The sequence below is a fragment of the Chiloscyllium punctatum genome, chromosome 45 (genome assembly GCF_047496795.1).
Source record: "Chiloscyllium punctatum isolate Juve2018m chromosome 45, sChiPun1.3, whole genome shotgun sequence".
Classification (NCBI taxonomy): domain Eukaryota; kingdom Metazoa; phylum Chordata; class Chondrichthyes; order Orectolobiformes; family Hemiscylliidae; genus Chiloscyllium; species Chiloscyllium punctatum.
This window is the reverse complement of record NC_092783.1, coordinates 21,213,335-21,234,240: the sequence shown is the minus strand read 5'-3', so window position 1 is coordinate 21,234,240 and position 20,906 is coordinate 21,213,335. Positions and strand designations below refer to the sequence as shown.

At 43.1% G+C, this 20,906-nt stretch overlaps 1 protein-coding gene across 2 annotated transcripts in view; it reads right to left on the bottom strand.

Annotated features, from left to right (window-relative positions):
• The window catches only part of LOC140467213 (bile acid receptor-like), a 156,546-nt gene extending 136,795 nt beyond the window's left edge, over positions 1-19,751 (bottom strand). For both annotated transcript variants that reach the window (XM_072563431.1, XM_072563432.1), the window contains exon 1: positions 19,519-19,751. The gene's annotated coding sequence lies outside the window, so the exon portion shown is untranslated. The remainder of the gene's footprint in view (positions 1-19,518) is intronic.
• Positions 19,752-20,906: the final 1,155 nt, after the last annotated feature.

Below are 20,906 nucleotides of genomic sequence, written 5' to 3'. Positions count from 1 at the left end.
TTGAGGGGAGTGACCTTTCCTCAGAACACTTTAACCTGAAACATTAAAACATTAACTCTAATTTCTCTGCACAGATGCTGCTAAGCTTTTCCAGCAATTTCTGTTCTTGTTTCTAATTTACATTACCTATAATTCTTCTGGTATTTATTTTGAGATTTAAAAGAGATGTTCTATTAAAAAGCATGTATGCTTTTTTTCTGAAGCAACTGGGGAAGAATTTTTTTTCCCCATGACTAAGCAATCAGTAAACAGAATGCATGGATTTGGGTAGTTGATAGAAATGAATTGTTGGAACTCAGAATGTACTGCCCACTGGGCACCCATAAGCCTTCCCCAGGATCACGAACTTTGAAAAAGAAGTCCAGCTCACCAAGAGTGCTGTCCAGTTAGAAGTTATTACTCTTCATTGTTGTTAATGTGGTGTACATAGATTTCCAGAAGGCAGTTCATACAATGCAACACAATAGACTGTGTACAAAGTTAGAGCTCATAGAATAAAAAGGACAGTACCCATTGGTTATCAAGCCAGAAGACCAGGCCAATGTTCTGGGGACTTGGATTCAAATCTCACCATGACAGATGGAGAAATTTGAACTCAATAAAATTCTGAGCTAAAAGACTGGTCCAATGGTGACCATGTAACCATTGCCGGTTGTTGTAAAAACCTACCTGGTTCATCAAAGGCCTTTAGGGAAGGAAATTGGCTGTCATTACATGGTGTGGCTTACATGCGATTCCAGCCCACAGCAATGTGGTCAACATTGCATTGCCTTCTGGGCAATTAGAGATGGTTCAATTGAGGCTTTCAAAAGGGCGTATCAGAAAAGACAGAGTGTGCAGTTTTACAGCAAGTATGCAGGAATTGACAGTAAGTGAGCTGCTCATTTGGAGAGCGAGCACAATGGGTCAAATGGCCTCCTTCTGCACTGTAGCAATCATATTGCTTCACACCGCCACTGGGGTGATGGTGACTGTAGTCAGAACTATATTCATCTGAAGCTGAAGATCCAGACACAGGGTCATTAGGATGTGGGAAATCATGGGAAGTTAATGCTGTGTAGGTCACAAGGAAAGGGGGAAAGGTGTCAGCAGCAAGTCTGGAGCTGCATCTTAGCACTTGTTTCCTGATGCTGGATTCTTCAGTCAGGAACTCCTCCACTGCACCTCAACTCTGGATGCCCATAAGCAACTCTGATAGGGTTTGGTTTTCATGTTTTCCAGATGGTAAGTCACTTGACAGCACAGGTGAATACCACAAAATCACAGAATTACAGATTTGTTAAGGGGCCGAAGGGCATCTGGCTCATTAGGTCTAGACTGATAGCAGTGATAAAAGGTCAAGGCCCTTAATTGGACATCAATTTCCCATTAAAGGTAGCGCTTCAGTTAGCACTGGGCTGAAAATGTGTTGCTGGAAAAGCGCATCAGGAAAAGCATCCAAGGAGCAGGAGAATCGACGTTTCGGGCATGAGCCCTTCTTCAGTTAGCACTGGGGCAGGAATGTTGTCCATGAGGCTTCCTACTGTGGATGTAACTGGTGCAGCGGTGGGAAGGTAAAGGAATCCTAATATCAACTTCTCCTGCACCAAACTCAGCATAAAAGCTGATGCACATGTCTTCCCAATCTTTTACTGGATCAGAATTCTTCTTTCCCTACTGGACTATCAGGGATCAGAGTTCTTCTAAATAGCTCTCAGCCTGCATTCAATCTACAACCTCAGAGTAGAACCACACACATTCATTCTCTACACAAGTGTGACTCTTCCATTTCCCACACCATTCATCTGTATTAGGTCTGCGTGCAAGTTTAGTTAATTAATGGGAATTGAGCCAAATTAAAGAGTAGTTTTGTTCTGGGGACTCATCTCTATCCTCTGGAGACTTTGTTAATACTTATAAACTTCTTTAGGATATGAAGCAGCTGTTGGAGCAAATAGCCTTTATTTCACTTTGCTCTCGTTATTTATGACTATATTTGTGGAATAATTCACTGTGATGAAAGAGCTATGTGCAAAATGCTGCAAAAACCAAAGCTGTTGTAGAATAGTAAAAAATAGAACAATGTGAAAATGTCCCACACAGTGGATTGAACTATTTTACATAGCAATGGTGATTGCAACAAACATAGTTTTCTCTATTGAACAACATGATACTTTCTGGAAATTTTATTCAGATATCTCTTCCTCACAAAGATAAATCTCACAGTATTCACACTGACTGGCTAACAATCTAATGACTGTTGGATAAAGAAACACACTGTGCAGAATTCTTGTAGCATGATCTCCCACAAATAAGGAGTTGGATGATTAGTTCAACTTATTTTGTAATGTTATATGCATATATTTATTAGATTGGTGATGCAGTGCACAAAAACATTGTTTTTTACCACAGGTTTGGGATTCAAATTAAACTACAAAAGAAATGGATTGAAGATCTTTGTGGCCTATCTACCATAAAGAGTTTAGCCATCTCAATTCATTCACTAGTCTGCACAGTTCACAGAACCAAACATGAACTAAAGTAACAATGTTGTTTGATGGGTGTTGTTTTAAATGGAAAAAAATCAAACAAACACAGTAACAGGTATGTGGGAGGAGGAGGTGCTTGCACGATGGTTATATTACTGGGTTAGCCAAATATTCTGAGGGCACAGGCACAATCCTAATAAAAACGTCCAGAATTAAAAGTTAATCTGATGGTGGCAAGTATTGTAAAAACTCTGCTGCTTCACTGACATGCTTTAAAGATGGAAATCTGCCATCTTAATCCATTCCAGTCTACATGTGGCTCCAGATGCACAGCAATGCAATTGATTCTTACCTGCCCTTTCCAAAAGATCTCAGCCTGGAGGACTCAACATTGAGTTCTCCAATTTCAAATAACCTCCCTCCCTATCCCTGATTCCCTTCCCAGCCCCTGACCCTCCAGCACTGCTCCCTTCCACCAACCAGATTCATTCTTCACTTTGACCAACAAAGTCGTACTCTCTACCTGAGTTCACTTATCCCCACTTTCCCATCCTGCCCCCACCACCCCCTTTATCTGCAGCTCCCCCACACCCATCCTCAGTCCTTAAGAAGGGTTGCACCTGAAACATCGACTTCTGCACCTCCTGAGGCTGCCTAGACTGCTGTGTTCTTCCAGCCTCCTGCCTGTCTACTTTGGATTCCAGCATCTGCTGTTGCAAGTCACTCAGTTCAAGGGCAACAAATACTGAACTTGACAATGATTCCCACATCCCATAAACAAATTAAATAAGAAAAGCTTTTTTCTGAGGTTGGAGGTGCGATGTCTCCTTGGAGATGTCGGACTGGGGTGTACAAAATTCAAAATCACACAACACCAGGTTATATTCCAACAGGTTTAATTGGAAGTACTAGCTTTCGGAGCGCTGCTCCTTCTTCAGGTGATTGTGGAGGACACAATTGTAAGGCACAGAATTTATAGCAAAGGTTTACAGTGTGATGTATCTGAAATTATACATTGAAAAATGCCATAACTATTTGTTGAGTCTTTCATCTGTTAGAATGACCATGATAGTTTCACTTCTTTCATATATAAATCACAAACTTTTTTGTTCAAAGTTACATTCTCAGGTTAACTGTAACAATTGGTATCAGCCAGAAAATATGTTGACCATATTGTCCAACTAAGCTCATTGCTCAACCAATTTGAGATCAGGCATTAAGATTAACAACAATATCCTGTAGATCTGCAGCACTGGGTTCCAGAGCAGGGAGTGGAGTGAGAGGGGGCCGAGTCCTGGAGCGGGGAGCAGCGTGGGGGAGTGGGGGGTGCCGAGTCATGGAGCGAGGAGCAGAGGGAGAGGGAGAGGGGGCAGAGTCCCGGAGCGGGGAGCAGAGGGTGAGGGGGCAGAGTCCCGGAGCGGGGAGCAGAGGGAGAGGGGGCAGAGTCCCAGAGTGAGGAGCAGAGCGAGAGGGGGCTGATTCCTGGTGCGGGGAGCAGAGGGAGAGGAGGCTGAGTCCTGGAGCGGGGAGCAGAGGGAGAGGGGGCAGAGTCCCAGAGCGGGGAGCAGAGGGAGAGGGGGCAGAGTCCCAGAGCGGGGAGCTGAGGGAGAGGGGGCAGAGTCACAGAGCGGGGAGCAGAGGGAGAGGGGGCAGAGTCACAGAGTGGGGAGCAGAGGGAGAGGGGGCAGAGTCCCAGAGCGGGGAGCAGAGGGAGAGGAGGCTGAGTCCCGGAGCGGGGAGCAGAGGGAGAGGAGGCTGAGTCCCGGAGTGGGGAGCAGAGGGAGAGGGGGATGAGTCCTGGAGCAGGGAGCAGAGCGTGAGGGGGCTGAGTCCCAGAGCGGGGAGCAGAGCGTGTGGGGGCTGAGTCCCAGAGCAGGGAGCAGAGGGAGAGGAGGCTGAGTCCCGGAGCGGGGAGCAGAGGGAGAGGAGGCTGAGTCCCAGAGTGGGGAGCAGAGGGAGAGGAGGCTGAGTCCTGGAGCGGGGAGCAGAGGGAGAGGGGGCTGAGTCCTGGAGCGGGGAGCAGAGGGAGAGGAGGCTGAGTCCTGGAGCGGGGAGCAGAGGGAGAGGAGGCTGAGTCCTCGAGCAGGGAGCAGAGGGAGAGGAGGCTGAGTCCTCGAGCAGGGAGCAGAGGGAGAGGGGGCTGAGTCCTCGAGCAGGGAGCAGAGGGAGAGGGGGCTGAGTCCCAGAGCGGGGAGCAGAGGGAGAGGTGGCTGAGTCCCGGAGCGGGGGGCAGAGCGAGAGGGGGCTGAGTCCCGGAGCGGGGAGCAGAGGGAGAGGAGGCTGAGTTCCGGAGCGGGGAGCAGAGGGAGAGGAGGCTGAGTCCTCGAGCAGGGAGCAGAGGGAGAGGGGGCTGAGTCCCAGAGCGGGGAGCAGAGGGAGAGGGGGATGAGTCCTGGAGCAGGGAGCAGAGCTAGTCCTGGATAGAGGTCAGCGTGTAAAGGCAGAATGGCCTTGTGTTCTGAAGCTTGGGGGCACAGACACACGTTGGAAAAGGACTATAACTTGAGTACTTTATGGACAATTTTTATTGCTGAAAATGTGTTGCTGGAAAAGCGCAGCAGGTCAGGCAGCATCCCAGGAGCAGGAGAATCGACGTTTCGGGCATGTGCCCTTCTTCAGGAATGCCCAAAACGTCGATTCTCCTGCTCCTTGGATGCTGCCTGACCTGCTGCGCTTTCCCAGCAACACATCTTCAGCTCTGATCTTCAGCATCTGCAGTCCTCACTTTCTCCTGGACAATTTTTATTCTCATCCTGGATTGTTATACTCTGTATTCTCATATGCTATTTCAATGCTGTGAACCCCGGTATAAAGTACCTATGCCTGGGGACTCTGTACCTAAGCTGACGCTGAGAGGCGACATTATAAACTTTTTGTTTCACTCATTCGAGTGCACGTAACAATAAAGGCTATTCTATTATATTCTATATATACACCATTCACATTGCAGTCTATTTCTTCAAACACTTAACAATCTAGTGTGCTGCCTTGCAGCAGATTGCTGGAGGCTGCAACCAGAAAGGTTAGTTTGAATTTTCCTACTTATATTGTTGTGAAGTGGGGAGAAGCTAGGGTCTTTCCCAGGCTCTACATTAAATGCACAATCACTGCAGACCACCATTTAACCGACTCCTGGTCACCTCCACCAATGTAGACTCTCTTTACAGAATCACAAAACAACAGAATTGTTACAGCACAGCTGAAGACCATTCAGCCCATTGAAGATCCTATATCAGCTCTTTAAATGAGCACCAGCGCAATCACCAATGTCCTGCTTTTCCCCAATATTTATGCAAACCATTTCTATCCAAATGATCATCTAATGCCCTTTTAATGTCTCAATTAAAGCGACCTCCATCATATTTCATAACAAGAGGGATTGAGTATAGAAGCAAAGAGGTTCTTCTGCAGCTGTACAGGGCCCTGGTGAGACCACACCTGGAGTACTGTGTACAGTTCTGGTCTCCAAATTTGAGGAAAGACATTCTGGCTATTGAGAGAGTGCAGCGTAGGTTCACGAGGTCAATTCCTGGAATGGCAGGATTGCCTTACATGGAAAGACTGAAGCGACTGGGCTTGTATACCCTTGAGTTTAGAAGACTGAGAGGGGGGGATCTGATTGAAACGTATAGGATTATGAAAGGACTGGACACTCTGGCAGGAGGGAACATATTTCCGTTGATGGGGGAGTGCCGAACCAGAGGACACAACTTAAAAATATGGGGTAGATCATTTAGGACAGAGATGAGGAGAAACTACTTCACCCAGAGAGTGGTGGCTGTGTGGAATGCTCTGCCCCAGAGGGCAGTGGAGGCCCAGTCTCTGGATTCATTTCAGAAAGAATTGGATAGAGCTCTTAAAGATAGTGGAGTCAAGGGGTATGGAGATAAGGCTGGAACAGGATACTGATTAGGAATGATCAGCCATGATCATATTGAATGGCGGTGCAGGCTCAAAGGGCTGAATGGCCTACTCCTGCATCTATAAAGAAAAAAAAAGAAAAAAAATATTTCCAGGCAGTGCATTCCCTGTGTTAACTCCTCGCTGTGTGAAAAAACATTTTCTCATATCACCCTTAAGTCCATTGCACATCACTTTAAACCTATACCCTCGCATTTTGTTCTTTCGAGCAGGAACAGCTTCTCTCTGTCTACTCCAGTCAACCCACTCATGATTTTGAAAATCTCTATCAAATCTCTTTTTAGTCTTCTTCACTGCAAGAAGAAGACCAGACTCCAAAGTCCCAATTTCTTCAATCAGTCCCATAACTGAAATGTCTCCTTCCTGGAGCCGTTCTTTGGAACCTATACAAAGTACTCCAGCTGAGGTCTAACAAGTGTTTTATACAAGTTCAACATCACTCCATCACTTTTGTATTCTGTGCTGCTATTAATAAAGCTGAGACACTGTATGCTTTATTAACTGCTTTTTCAATTTGTCTTTAATGATTTGTGCACAAATACACACATGTGACCAACTCCTATATCCCATTGGAACTGTACTCCCTATTTTATGTTGTCTTTCAATATTCTTGGTTATGTGTGTAGAATCTTGCACTTCTCTGCATTAAACCTCATCTACCAACTTGTAAACTCATCTTCCAATTGGAGTTCTGATTTCAGTGATGCCTACAACAGTTCAGTATAGCACTCGGGTAATGCTGCATTCTGAGTAGTGCTGTTTATCAGGCAAAATGATAAACCGTTGTCCTGAAAACCTTCTTGACTGGACATAAAGGATCTTACAGCATTGGCACGAAGAGGAACCAGTGCACTGTGTGCTGCCCAATATCTATACCTCACTCAAAAAATGTTTTGTTATCACATTGTTATTTGTGGGACCTTGACACAAGAAAATTACTTTCCACCTTTCCTACATTGTAACAGTGAGCACAAATCAAATAGTTCTTCATGTACAAAAACAGAAGCTGCTGGAAAAGCTCAGCAGGTCTGGCAGCATCTGTGAAAAGAAATCAAAGTTAACATTGTGGGTCAGGTGACCCTTTCTCAGAACTTAATGTAAAATGCTTTCAGAAGTCCTTGTAAAAGACTTTATGTAAATACAACTTTTTCCATTTCACTAGATAAATCAATGCATGTTTATGTTTTTGTTAAAGATATTCTGTTAAACTCTGATCTAACTTATGAACTTGGCCTGGACTCTGTTGAAAGGAGATAGCAGATATCAATTGGGGGAATTATAACATGAAAGGGTTCCAACCTGCTGAGTTATCACTTTTACAATGCAGCACCCGGGCTATGCGTATTTCATAATTAGAGTTTCTGATGAAGGGTTTTTGCCCGAAACATTGATTTTTCTGCTCCTCGGATGCTACCCGACCTGCTGTGCTTTTCCAGCACCACTTTAATCTAGACTCTGATCTCCAGCATCTGCAGTCCTCACTTTCTCCTGGCATTAATATATATTTGGTATGTGGTTATGTCTGAAAAAGATCTGCTACCCTGCTCACCCACAGCATGGCAACATAAAAAACAGAAGCTGGCCTGCAAAAACACAGAAATCAAGCCTGACAACATATACAGAAACTACCCAGAGTTCTCCAGTCTTGACCAAACAGGCTAACATAAAAACCAGACATGTGCAAGCCCCTTCCTAGAGCAGTGAATACACTCCCTAAAATAGCTTTTCCCAGCCCGATTAGAACTGCAGGCCCAATACCCTAAGGGCAGGCTCATTTCCCATTGAAACCTATACAGCATAAACAAACAGGCAGACTGAGAGGCCCTGGAAGATATTGCTCACAGGAGGAACACAATGGACACACCTGGATGCCAGGAGAAAGAACATTTGCACATATTTGTGTGGACTGGAAATACAATGAAGAATCCTCCAGAAGACATTCTCACCCACTCACAGAGATGGCTGGAATCCCTTGTGTCAATTATAAATGAATTGCTAGTGCTGGACGCTTGATTAATTTCCATCTTGTTTATTCTTGTTTTAATCTCTTTACAATTTTCACCATTGTATTGCAACTGCTTTACGATTATCGCTTTTGTGTTGTATCCCTGTAAAAATATACATCCACTTTCTGTTCAGGGAACAGCAGTTTGTCATCTGTGCAGAGACTCAGTTCTGTGTCAGCTTGGTTAATTTCTCTCCCGTGATATCGCTTCGTGTAATAAACCGCTTGTCAATTTCACTACGATCTTCGTTTGCAGTCTCTGATCCTTTGGGCTCAATTCTCCGACAGGTTATAATGAACTTCACGCTGTAATAATAATTGCTATGCTCCATGTATTCTGAAACTCAGAGCTTTACATCTTTTGTTATATCTTAGTTATTTTGCATCATCTATCTTTTACATTGCATGTTTTACATTACATGCTGCATGTTGTGTTGGTCACTTTTATGCTGTTAGCTGTGAAACGATTGTCCACCTATCACACAAAACATACTCCTTATGGTATCAAGTAATTTCAATCCTAGAATGATACAACATGGTAGACGTCCTTTCAGCAGATCATATGACCATAAGACCATAAGACCATAGGAGCAGGATTTAGGCCATTCAGCCAATTGAGTCTGCTATGCCATTCAATCATGGCTCATAGGTTTATCAACCCCATTCTCCCACTTTCTCACCATAACCCTTGATCCCCTTGATACTCAAGAACCTATCCAACTCAGTCTTAAATATACTCAAAAACCTGGCCTCTGCAGCCTTCTGTGGAAATGAATTCCATAAATTCCCCATTCCTGGCTGAAGAAGTTCCTCCTTATCACTGTTCTAAAAGGTGTTCCCTTTAATCTAAGGCTGTGCACTCGGGTCCTAGTTTCTCCTACCAATGGAAACATCTTCCCAGCATCCACTCTGTCCAGGCCATTCAGTATTCTATATATTTCAATTAGATTCCCCCTCATCCTTCTAAACTCCATCGAGTATAGACCCAGAGTCCTCAAATGTTCCTCATATGTTAAGCTTTTAATCCCTGGAACCATTCTTGTGAACCTCCTCTGAACATGCTCCAGGGTCGGTACATCCTTCCTGAGATTTGGGGCCCAAAACTGTGCGTAATACTCCAAATGTGGTCTGACCAGAGCCTTATAGAGCCTCGGAAATACATGCCTACTTTTATATTCAAGTCCTCCCAAATTAAATGCCATCATTACATTTGTCTTCCTAACTACTGACTCACCCTGCAAATTTACCTTGAGGGAATCCTGGACTAGAACTCCCAATTCTCTTTGCACTTCAGACTTTGGAATTTTCTCTCCATTTAGAAAAAAGTCCATGCCTCTATTCTTCCTATCAAAATGCATGACCTCACACTTTTCCACATTGGACTCCATCTCCCACTTCTTTGCCCGCTCTCCTAACCTGTCCAAATCCAGGTGCAGGCTCCCCGCTTCCTCAATACTAGCTGTCCCTCTACGTTTGTATCATCTGCAAACTTAGCCAGAATGCCCTCAGTTCCTTCATCTCGATTAAGGGCGGCACGGTGACTCAGTGGTTGGCACTGCTGCTTCACAGCTGGCCCTTAACTTACTCAGTAGCATCCTGTGCAGAACTTTGTCAAAGGCCTTGAAATCCAAGTAGATAACATGCATTGGCTCTTTCCTCGATCTAACCTGCCCATTACTTCCTCAAAGAATTCTAACAGATTTGTCAGGCATGACATTCCCTTGATGAAACCATGCTGACTTTGCCTTATTTTACCATACACTTCCAAGTATTCAGAAATCTCATCTTTCATGAGGGATTCCTGGACCTTACCCATGACCGAGGCTAATCTGTATGTAATTTTCCATCTTTTGCCTTACTCTATTTTTAAACAGGTGTGTTACTTTAGCGATTTTCCAGTCTTCTGGGACCCTCCATGATTCTAGTGATTACTGAAAGATCATCAACTAATGCCTCCACTATCTCTTCAGCTATTTCCCTTAGAAGTCTGGGGTGTAGTCCATCTAGTCCAGATGAGTTATTCACCTTCAGGCCATTCAGTTTTTCTAGCACCTTCTCTTTGGTGATGGCCACGGTATCAGCTCTGCTCCATCACTCTATTGAATTTTTGGAATATTACTTGTGTCTTCCACCATCAAGACTGACGTGAAGTAATTGTTTACTTCCTCAGCCATTTCCCTGTTCCCTACTTCCATCTCTGTAGAGTCATTTTCCAGCGGCCCAATGTCCACTTTTGCCTTTCTTTTGCCTTTTACATATCTAAATAAACTCTTAGTCTTCCTTAATATTACTGGCTAGCTTACCCACACATTAAATGTCCTCCCTCCTCATTTCTTTTTAAGTTGCCCTCTTTTGGTAAGCTTCCCAATCCTCTGGGTTCCAACTACCTTTCACCACATTATATCCTTTCTCTTTTGCTTTCACGCTATTCCTAACTTCCCTAGTCAGCTATAGCTACCTCATCCTCCCTGTACCATGCTTCTTTTTACTTGAGATGAATCTATGCTGTGTCTCCTGAATTACTCCCAGAAACTCCTGCCATTGCTGTTCCACTGTCTTTCCTGCTAGGCTTCTCTCCCAGTCAGTTCTACCCAACTCCTCCCTCATGCCTTTGTAGTTGCCTTTATTCAGCTGTAATACCGTTACATCTGATTCTATCTTCTCCCTCTCAAATTGCAGAGTAAATTCAATTATATTATGATCACTTCCTCCTCAGGATTCCTTCATCTTAAGCTCCCTGATCAAATCTGCCTCATTGCACAACACTAAATCCAGTAATGCCTGTTTCCTAGTGGGCTTCACCACAAGCTGCTCCAAAAAGCCATCTTCCAAACGTTCCACAAATTCCTTTTCTTGGAATCCACAACCAACCTGATTTTCCTAATCCACCTGCATACTGAAATCCCCCATGATCACTGTAACTTTGCCTTTCCTACACATCTTTTCTATTTCCTGATGTATCTTGTGACCCAGCTCCTGACTACTGTTTGGAGGCCAATACATAACTCTAGCTTTGATTTCTTTTTACCTTTGTGTTCTTATGCTTGCTTTCCAATTAATCTTTGCTCTTTTCTATGAATGCGACCCATTCAAGTGCATATACAAACCACCACTCAAGTCTTCAATGCTGCTATTCAATTAAGTGAGATTATGATGCAGGAGGGACGGTTCCCCTTCTTGGATAATTGGGGCTCATTCTGGGGAAGGTGGGACCAGTACAAATAGGACAGTCTTCACTTGAACGAGAGGGGTACTAATATCCTGGGTGGGGAATTTGCTGGTGCTATTCAGGTGGGTTTAAACTAGCTTAGCAAGGGGATGGGAACCTGAAGTGTAGTTGCAGTGCACAGTAGAGTAGGGAGGACAGGAACAGGATTTCACAGTCACAGGAATGTGCTGGCAGACAGCAGGCTGGTTTGTAGTGTGTCTACTTCAACGCCAGAAGTATCTGAAATAAAGTAGATGAGCTTGCAGCATGGATAGATACCTGGGATTTCGATGTTGTGGCCATTTTGGAGACATGGATAGAGCAGGGTGAGGAATGGATGTTGCAAGTTCCAGGGTTTAGATCTTTCATGAAGAACAGGTAAGGTGGTAAAAGAGCTATGGCATTGTTAGTCAAGGATAGTATAACTGTGGTTGAAAGAACCTTTGACAAGGACTCGTCTACTGAGGTAGTATGGGCTGAGTTTAGCAACAGGAGAGGAAAGGTCACACTGCTTGGAGTTTTTATCGGCCTCCGCAGAATTCCATGGAGGTGGAAGAGAGGATTGGCAACATTATTCTGGGTAGGAGTGAAAGGAACAGGGTGGTCATTATGGGGGATTTTAACTTCCCCAACATTGACTGGAAATGCTATAATTCCAGTATATTAGATGGATCAGTTTTTGTCCAAAGTGTACAGGAGGGTTTCCTGACAAAGTATGTCAAAGGGCCAACAAGAGGGGAGGCCACACTGGATCTGGGGTTTGGTGATGAACCAGGCCAGATGTTTGATTTAGTTGTACGTGAGCAGTTTGGAGAGAGTGACCATAATTCAGTTATGTTTAGATTAGCTATGGAAAGGGATAGGTACATGCCACAGGCCAAGAGTTATGGATAGGGAAAGAGCAATTATAATGCGATTAGGCAAGAATTAGGATGCATAGAATGGGGTAGCAAATGCAGGGATGAAGACAATGGAAATGTAGAGCTGTTTTAAGGAACAGATAATGCATGTCCTTGATAGGTATGTCCCTGTCAGGCAGGGAGGAAAGGAGAAGAATGAGGTATGAGATATTATCTGAGGATTCTCTGGGAAGCTAGGGAGGAGATAGCAGAGCCTTTGGCTTTGATATTTGAGTCATCATAGTCCACAGGTTTGGTACCAGAGGTCTGGAGGATTGCAAATGTTGTGCCCTTGTTCAAGAAGGGCAGTAGAGATGACCCAGATAATTATAGACCAGTGAGCCTTACTTCTGTTGTAGGAAAGGTTTTAGAAAGGATTATGAGAGAAAAGATTTATAATCATCTAGCAAACAACAATTTGATTTCAGATAGTCAACATGGTTTCGTCAAGGGCAGGTCATGTCTCACAAACCTCATTAAGTTTTTTGAGAAGGTGACCAAACATGTAGATGAGGGTAGGTCAGTTGATATGATATACATGGACTTCAGTAAAGCCTTTGATAAGGTTCCACATGGTAGGCTGTTGGAGAAAATGCAGAGGCATGGCATTGTGGGTGATTTAGCAGTTTGAATTAGAAACTGGCTTTCTGAAAGAAGGCAGTGAGTGGTGGTTGATGAAAAATATTCAGCCTGGAGTCTGGTTACAGTGGTGTGCCACAAGAATCTGTTTTGGGACCACTGCTGTTTGTCATTTTTATAAATGACTTAGACGCAGGCATAGGTGATGGATTAGTAAATTTGCAGATGACATTAAAGTCGGTGGAGTAGTGGACAGTGTGAAAGAATGTTACAGGATGCAGGGGGACTTGGATAAACTGCAGAATTGGGCTGAGAGGTGGCAAATGGAGTTCAATGAAGCTAAATGTGAGCTGATGCACTTTGGGAAGAATAACAGGAAGGCAGAGTACTGGGTCAATGGAAAGATTCTTGGTAGTGTGGATGCAGAGGGATTTTGGAGTCCATGTACCTAGATTCCTGAAAGTTGCCACCCAGGTGGATAGTGCTGTTAAGAAGGCATACGGTGTGTTAGGGTTTCATTCGTAGAGGGATTGAGTTCCGGAGCCACAATATCATGCTGCAACTGTACAACACGCTGGTGCGGCCACATTTGGAATATTATGTACAGTTCTGGTCACCATATTTCGGGAAGGATGTGGAAGCATTGGAAAAGGTGCAGAGGAGATTTACCAGGATGTTGCCTGGTCTGGAGGGAAGGTCTTATGAGGAAAGGCTGAGAGACTTGAACCTGTTCTTATTGGCAAGAAGAAGCTAAGAGGGGATTTGGTAGAGACATACAAGATGATCAGAGGATTAGATAGGGTAGACAGTGAAAATCTTTTTTCCTAGGATGATGACGTCAGCTTGTACAAGGGGGCATAACTACAAATTGAGGAGTGATAGATTTAAGAAAGATGTCAGAGGCAGGTTCTTTATGCAGAGAGTGGTAAGGGTGTGGAATGCCCTACCTGCTAATGTAATCAACTCAGCCAGATTAGGGAAATTTAACCAATCCTTAGATAAGCACATGGATGATTTTGGGATAGCGTAGGGGGTCGAGCTGAGAATAGTTCACAGGTCGGTGCAACATCGAGAGCCGATGGGCCTGTTCTGCACTGTATTGTTCTATGTTCTATTTTCTAACAGTCAGCCTTGACTCTGGATTTTATCCTCGAGCCAATGTTGTATATGTCCTATTGCTGTCCTTTTAATCCCACGAGCTTCAGTTTTGTCATCAAATCAAATGTGTGTCATTTTGTCAAATGATAAACTTTCCTTGGGCAAGGGAATTGAAAATTATCCAGTGTATGCAGAACTGTGGAATTTGAAACAGAAACAGATTAGCCTGATCTATTAAATGGTGGAACAGTGTTGCAGGGCTAAATTCCCAGGTATTGTCCAACCCAACTCCCAGTCCAGCCCAAATCCCAATCCAGCATGAATCCTAGTCCAGCCCAGCTCCCATTCCAACCCAGCTCCCAGTCCAGTCCAATCCAAGTCCCAGTCCAACACAGCTTCCAATCTAGCCCAAATCCCAGTCCAGCCCAAATTCCAGTCCAGTCCAGATCCCAGTTCAGTCCAAATTCCAGTCCAACCCATTCCCAGTTCAGTCCAAATCCCAGTCAATCCAAATCTCATTTCAATCCAAATCCCAGTTCAACCCATATCCCTGTCCAGCCCAACTCCCATTCCAGCCCAATTTCCAGTCCAACCCAACTCCTATTCCAGCCCAACTCCCATTCCAGCCCAATTCCCAGTCCAGCCCAATTCCCAGTCCAACCCAACTCCCAGTCCAGCTCAGCTCCCTGGAACAAAACTTCAAACTGGAGGTGGCCAATGTAAAGGTCAGGAACTTTAAGCTGAGATTCTCTCTTTCGGTATCCCTAACCCAGGAACAATAATTGGAGCCTTTCTATTATTTCATCAAAGAACTTAATCATGTTAATTAAACTTGAATTAATTAAACCTGAAGAAGTGTTTATGTCCAAAACATCGACTCTCCTGCTTGTCAGATGCTTCCTGCGCTGCTGTGCTTTTCCAGTGCTACTCTTTTTGACTCTGATAATCCTCAAGTCCACTTGCCTACTTTTTGCCCATGATCCTTGATTCCCCCACTGACTAACAATCGATCTCAGCTCTCAATATATTCAGTGAGCAAACCTACATCCAGAACCTCAACCTGAGCTACAAATCTTTGCGAAACTGGCTAATCTTATATGTTTCAATAAAATCAACTCTCATTTTTTTCAAACTCCAAAGTACTCAACCTCTCCTCAAGAGAAAATCCCTCCATACCTCGGAGTTTTGGTTTTGGTTGTGATGGCCCTTTTGTTTCCACCATCACCACCAACTGTTTCAGTTTTGCCAGGACAAGAGTTTTTGTGTGCACAGCCTTCTCTGGACTGCTCCTCAGTGCCAGGATATTTTTCCTTTGATAAGCAAACCAAAACTGTTGACAATATTCAAGCTACGGTCTGACAAATGTCTTGTATAGTTTTAACAAGACTTGCCTTTTTTATACTTCATTCTATTTGAAATGAAGGCTAAAATTCCATTTGCCTTCCCTGTTTCTTGATGATGCCAGCTTTTTGTGTTTCTTGCACAAGGATTTCCAAATTCTCTCCCCATTATTTCCCTTGATTATTTATTATTTTTGGAATACACTCCATGCTTTCCATGTGAAAACTGATTCAAGATATTTATTCAGCTCCTCTGCCATTTCCTGTTTCCCCATTATGATTGACCCAGCTTCATACTCTATGGGATCGATGTTCACTATAGTTCCTCTCTTCCATTACATATACTTAAAGAAGCTCTTGCTATCTTTCTTGATATTACATGTTGACTTACCTTCAAATTTTATTTTCTTCTTTTATTTGGTCATTTGTTTTTTTTATCTTTCCCACTAATTGATTTATCACTAATCTTGGACATGTTGTATGTTTTTCTTTCAATATCCTTAATTTCCTTTATGCTGTCCTCCATAAAGCTGGATATGAGGTGGACCTGTAATTGTGGTTAGACAACATTCCTCAAAATATTCTGCAAATAATACCCATCAGGATTTGTACCGATATTCGAGACTGCCGCTTGGGGGGTCATCAGCCTGTGCCAGTTTTCAGTGAATGATGGACTACATTTTACAAGGTCTACTACAGGTCGCCATTTATCTGAGTGATGCACCAATAACAGGGAAGACCAAAAAAGAATTTGGACAAAGTCCTTAGACATTTCTCCAAGGTGGGCATAGACTTTAGAAGAGAAAAATGTATATTGCAGGCATGCCACCAGACCACAAACCCCTGCTAGGGCTATTCAAAGAGAATAAGGACTTGCCAACCCTTCCTCCCTCCCCTAAGTTTCAGATGTACTTCAGCAATGGGCTCTCATTCTATGTGCGTACAATTACAAGTTGGAACACCATCTGGGAAGCCAATAACAAATGCAGATGCCTTGAGCCACCTCCTGTTGATAGATACACCACTGGTGGTACCGCCATTGGAACAGTCTGTTCTGGTTGTAAACTTTCTGGACACCCATCCTGTCACCACTGACAATATCAGACCGTGGGCACAAAAACTCTTGTCCTGGCAAAACTGAAACAGTTGGTGGTGATGGTGGAAACAAAAGGGCCATCACAACCAAAACTGAAACCTTTCTGGACCCAGAGTGACTGGGTCACAGTAGAGGACAGCATATTATTATGGGGAGCAAGAGTGATTGTCCTGAGCGAAAGTCATTGCCGGATACTGGCTGAACTCCATCAGGTCATCCAGGGGTGTGCAAAATGAGGATGTTGGCAAGAAGTTTTATTTGGATGCAGACATAGCCATGTTGCTGGGGCAGTGACCAGAGTCTCAACAAAGACAAAGATGACTGCCAGCAACTCCCCTACATTCATGGGAATGGCTAGGTAAGCCCTGGACTCGACTATGCAGGCTCTTCCATAGCCATTGGGATGCCCACTCAAAGTGGTTGGTCATACAAAGTGTTAACTTGTCAAACACAGGGACAACAACAGAAACGTTACGAACATCTTTTACAGTACACAGGCTCCTGTAAGTGTTGATCACAGACAATGGGCCATCGTTTTTCAGCAGGGAATTTGTGTATTTCCTAAAGTGAAATAGATTTGACATATAAGGACAGCTCCCTACCATCCAATGGTCTGGCGGAAACAGCAGGCCAAACTTTGAGGGCAGGATTATAGAAACAGCTTACGGCTTCACTTGAAACCAAACTGTCTCAGTTCCTATTTGATTTCGTATCACCCCTCATGCAACTACAGGGATAGCTCCAGCAGACTTGCTCATGGGGAAAAGTCTGTGCATCAGGTCTTCCCATGATTTGGGAGGGAGGGTGAAATGGCATCAGGAATGCCAATGCAAGACATAGGACTCCTCTAAGTGAGAGAGACAGATCACTTGAGGGGACAAAGCTTGGTGCCGAAAGCATGGAAATGGCTCTGCATGGGAAGAGGCATGGTTGATGCAAAGTCGGGTCCTCTGATGTATGAAGTATGGGTAGGTAGGCGAACCCAAACAAGCACATGGACCACATGAAAGATGCAAACTCGCAAACGAAACAGTAGTGAAATGTACCCAGCTCCTCAGAACGGCCAGAAAGGCTGTTGGAAACTTTGGGTTCTCTCCTCATTCTCTCATCAAAGAAACCTCAGAGTCTGAGATGGACATGGCAGATATTGGAACCTTGATGCCTTTACCGCCTGAAAGAAGATGAACTTCTCCTGGGATGCTCCGGGAACAAGAGCCAGGCTACAGTCTGATACATGCCACCAGTATCCGAAGCAAAGTCGGAGGAACCGCAGCGAGTGCAAAAATGCCCCAGAAAAGCCTACAAGACAAAGCCTACACCCCCAGACTAAGAGGGGATGATTGTAATGAGGTCAGCTAGGTAGACCTCATAATATATGAGTTGCATCATTGGGGTTGTTAATCTGGTCCAATTAGGGAGCCCTGGCTGACAGATATAAACAGAAGTATTAGACATTCTGTTCACTCTGAGAGTTGGGTCTGAGGACCAATGTCAAGTACTGTGCACCTGTAAATAAAAGGTGACTTGGTAACAGGATCTGGAGTTATTTCAGTGTACAGCTTTCAAACTACATTTTTACTGTTTTAAGACCAAGGAAATTAGAGCATCTTCCAAGATCTAAAAAATTCTGAACCATCTAAAATCTACCCCAATCTTTTCTTCTTGTATTTAATTAATAAGGCTTTTAAAAATCAAGCATAGTGCCACCAAGTCATCAATTATCAATTTATTTGTTCCACTGGCTTCAACCTTGGTGGAGTCCTGTGCTACAGGCTTTGGCCCATAATCAAGATTTCTCAATAACTAAACAAAGCTTCACTTGTTGAGTTATCTAACTCAACAAGCCTATGGACTTAGTCACATTATAATGAACATGAAACTTTGAGATTTTGAGGGTACTTTATCAGTTTACGTGTCTTTTCACCAGTACATTATAAACAATGGTGACACTTCACAAAAACAGCACAGTAGCAACAGTCTGATACAGTTTGTATTCTAGTAACAAATAATTCTTTGAACTGTATTATGGTTTCTAAATTCACTGTGGGATATCCTATGTGTTAATTGTGGGATAATTAATAGATATTTACACTACATTATAATCTTCTTGTGTACGTGGCCAGCTCTCATAGTCAAGATATCCCATATTCTCATAACATCAAAACACTTTGCCCAGTAATAATTGTATTTAGGTTACAACCAGAAAAATAAACTATCGATTAATTTACAACCACAGGTATGATTGTTGAGGAGTTAGTAGAAATTTAATATCTTTGTAAGACTTCACAGTTTGAGTTAATATTCTGCATCAATATACAGGACAGCTGAATATCTGATGAACATTTGACTCCTAGTAGTCTCCAATCATAATTCCAACATGGTGACAAATTCCAAATGTTACATCGTATCGAAGACTGCACCAGTATTTGTTAACAGATCATGACAACTGAGCAAGTTTATGGTAATATGCAATTTTTAAACAAACGTGCATTTAAATTAGTGCCTTTAGTGTCCTAAAGCATTTATCACCAATTAAGAACTTTTCATGAATCATAGTCGCTGCTCTAATGTTGAGAATGTTGTTCAATCTAGCGGACTTGTAATCAAATATAAAAAATATAAAGAAGAGGCAGACCCAATATGCTTAACAGTTTTGTTACAGAGATAATTCTACATATCAGATTGTTGTTATCTCATGTCATTTGCTGAATAACATACAACTTCAATTCATTCCACTGCTGTTAATTATTTGCGCATATTCACAGCTTCAGTTAAAGTTATTTTTATGTCAGAAGTTCAGTGAGTTAACTAAATTGGATATTTTTGGAGTTATAACAGCGTAAATGCATTTTTAAAAAAGTTACCAGAAATAAAATAAAAGGATAGATTTTAAATTCTGCTTACCAGTATTCGGTGAAGCACAGGGAGTCTCTTCTGGCTGAGTTATTACATGAGGATTCAATGATCTCTGAGCGTCACTGAAGTCCAGCTGGAGCAAGCAAGGCCTGTTTTGCCTATTTATCAGAGGCTCTTTGCAAACACTCTGGCTCCAGACATTCTGCAGAACAGCACTAGTGGCCTATCTCACTAACTAGCTTCCCACACAGCCCCCTCCTGGGTCAGAGAAAGGGCAGTCCCTAGAGAATAAATCAAACAGACTGGCTCATCATTGCTGTCCATAGCTAGGTCACAGAGATCCCCAAATTATGTTTATCTTCAACTGCTTTATTTTTAATTTCCATTTTTAAAATACCTGTTCATTTAGGTAAAGACAAACAAGCAGTTCATTAGAAGACTTTAAACAATATTCTTCAAACAGTGTTAATGCCAAACATGAAATCCCACCCAAAAGTTTGAGCAAATCCCAGATTGGTAAGTTTGAGTAAAAGATGTAATTCTCGGAACGTTTGAGGACTTTAGGAGATGTCACAATCCAGAGGTCACTGTCAAAGCTCAGTGTTTCCACATCTCTGACCACAGTGCTCCAATCTGGAGTTTTAACGTGGTGCTTAGCCTGGTTCGAAGCTTGTCACAACACTTTCTTGTTGCAGTTGCAGGAAATGAACTGACTAAAGCTTTGAGTGGGAAAATGTCGATGTACAGGAGTGGAGCAGCAGACTTTGCTTCATTGTCAGCCACTTACTGCCCAACTGGAAACAATTTCCAGAATAGTCCCTCCATTTCTAACACATTGACTCAAGTCTTCTGCTTTCCAAGACTGTGAAATCCATCTAAAGACAGTAAAGAGTTTCTATCCAAAAACATTAGCACGTTAATGTAATTTGTAGACACCTCTATTCTATTCACACGATAGATAACCTCATTCAGAGCAGTGTGAAGATTCACAACGTTTAGTGGCAGAAAGTGTAGTACACTACAATTTCTTTAAACGTTCGTGTTCTTTGAACTAACATTAAGCTGAGGTAAGAAATCTGGTGCATTTGAATTTACCTTCTTACATTTATGACATTTCCTTTTTTTCCATATGATTTTTTTTCATCCTGGCTCCCAATTCATGAACCCTGAGGACACAAAAGTGGGTTAATGAATACATTCTGAGGCTGAGCTGTTGACATCAGACAAAATGTACTGTGTCATACAATGCCATGAGTATAGGAATATAGGATTTGGGAACAGCATTGATTCATTTGGCTTTTTAAACATATTCCACTATTTGGTAAGATCTAGTTGTGATCTTAGCCCCACTTCCCAGCTGCCCCACAAATCTTAACCCCTTGTCCATCAAAAATCTATCTAAATCTGCCGTGAACCAATTCAATGATCCAGCTTCC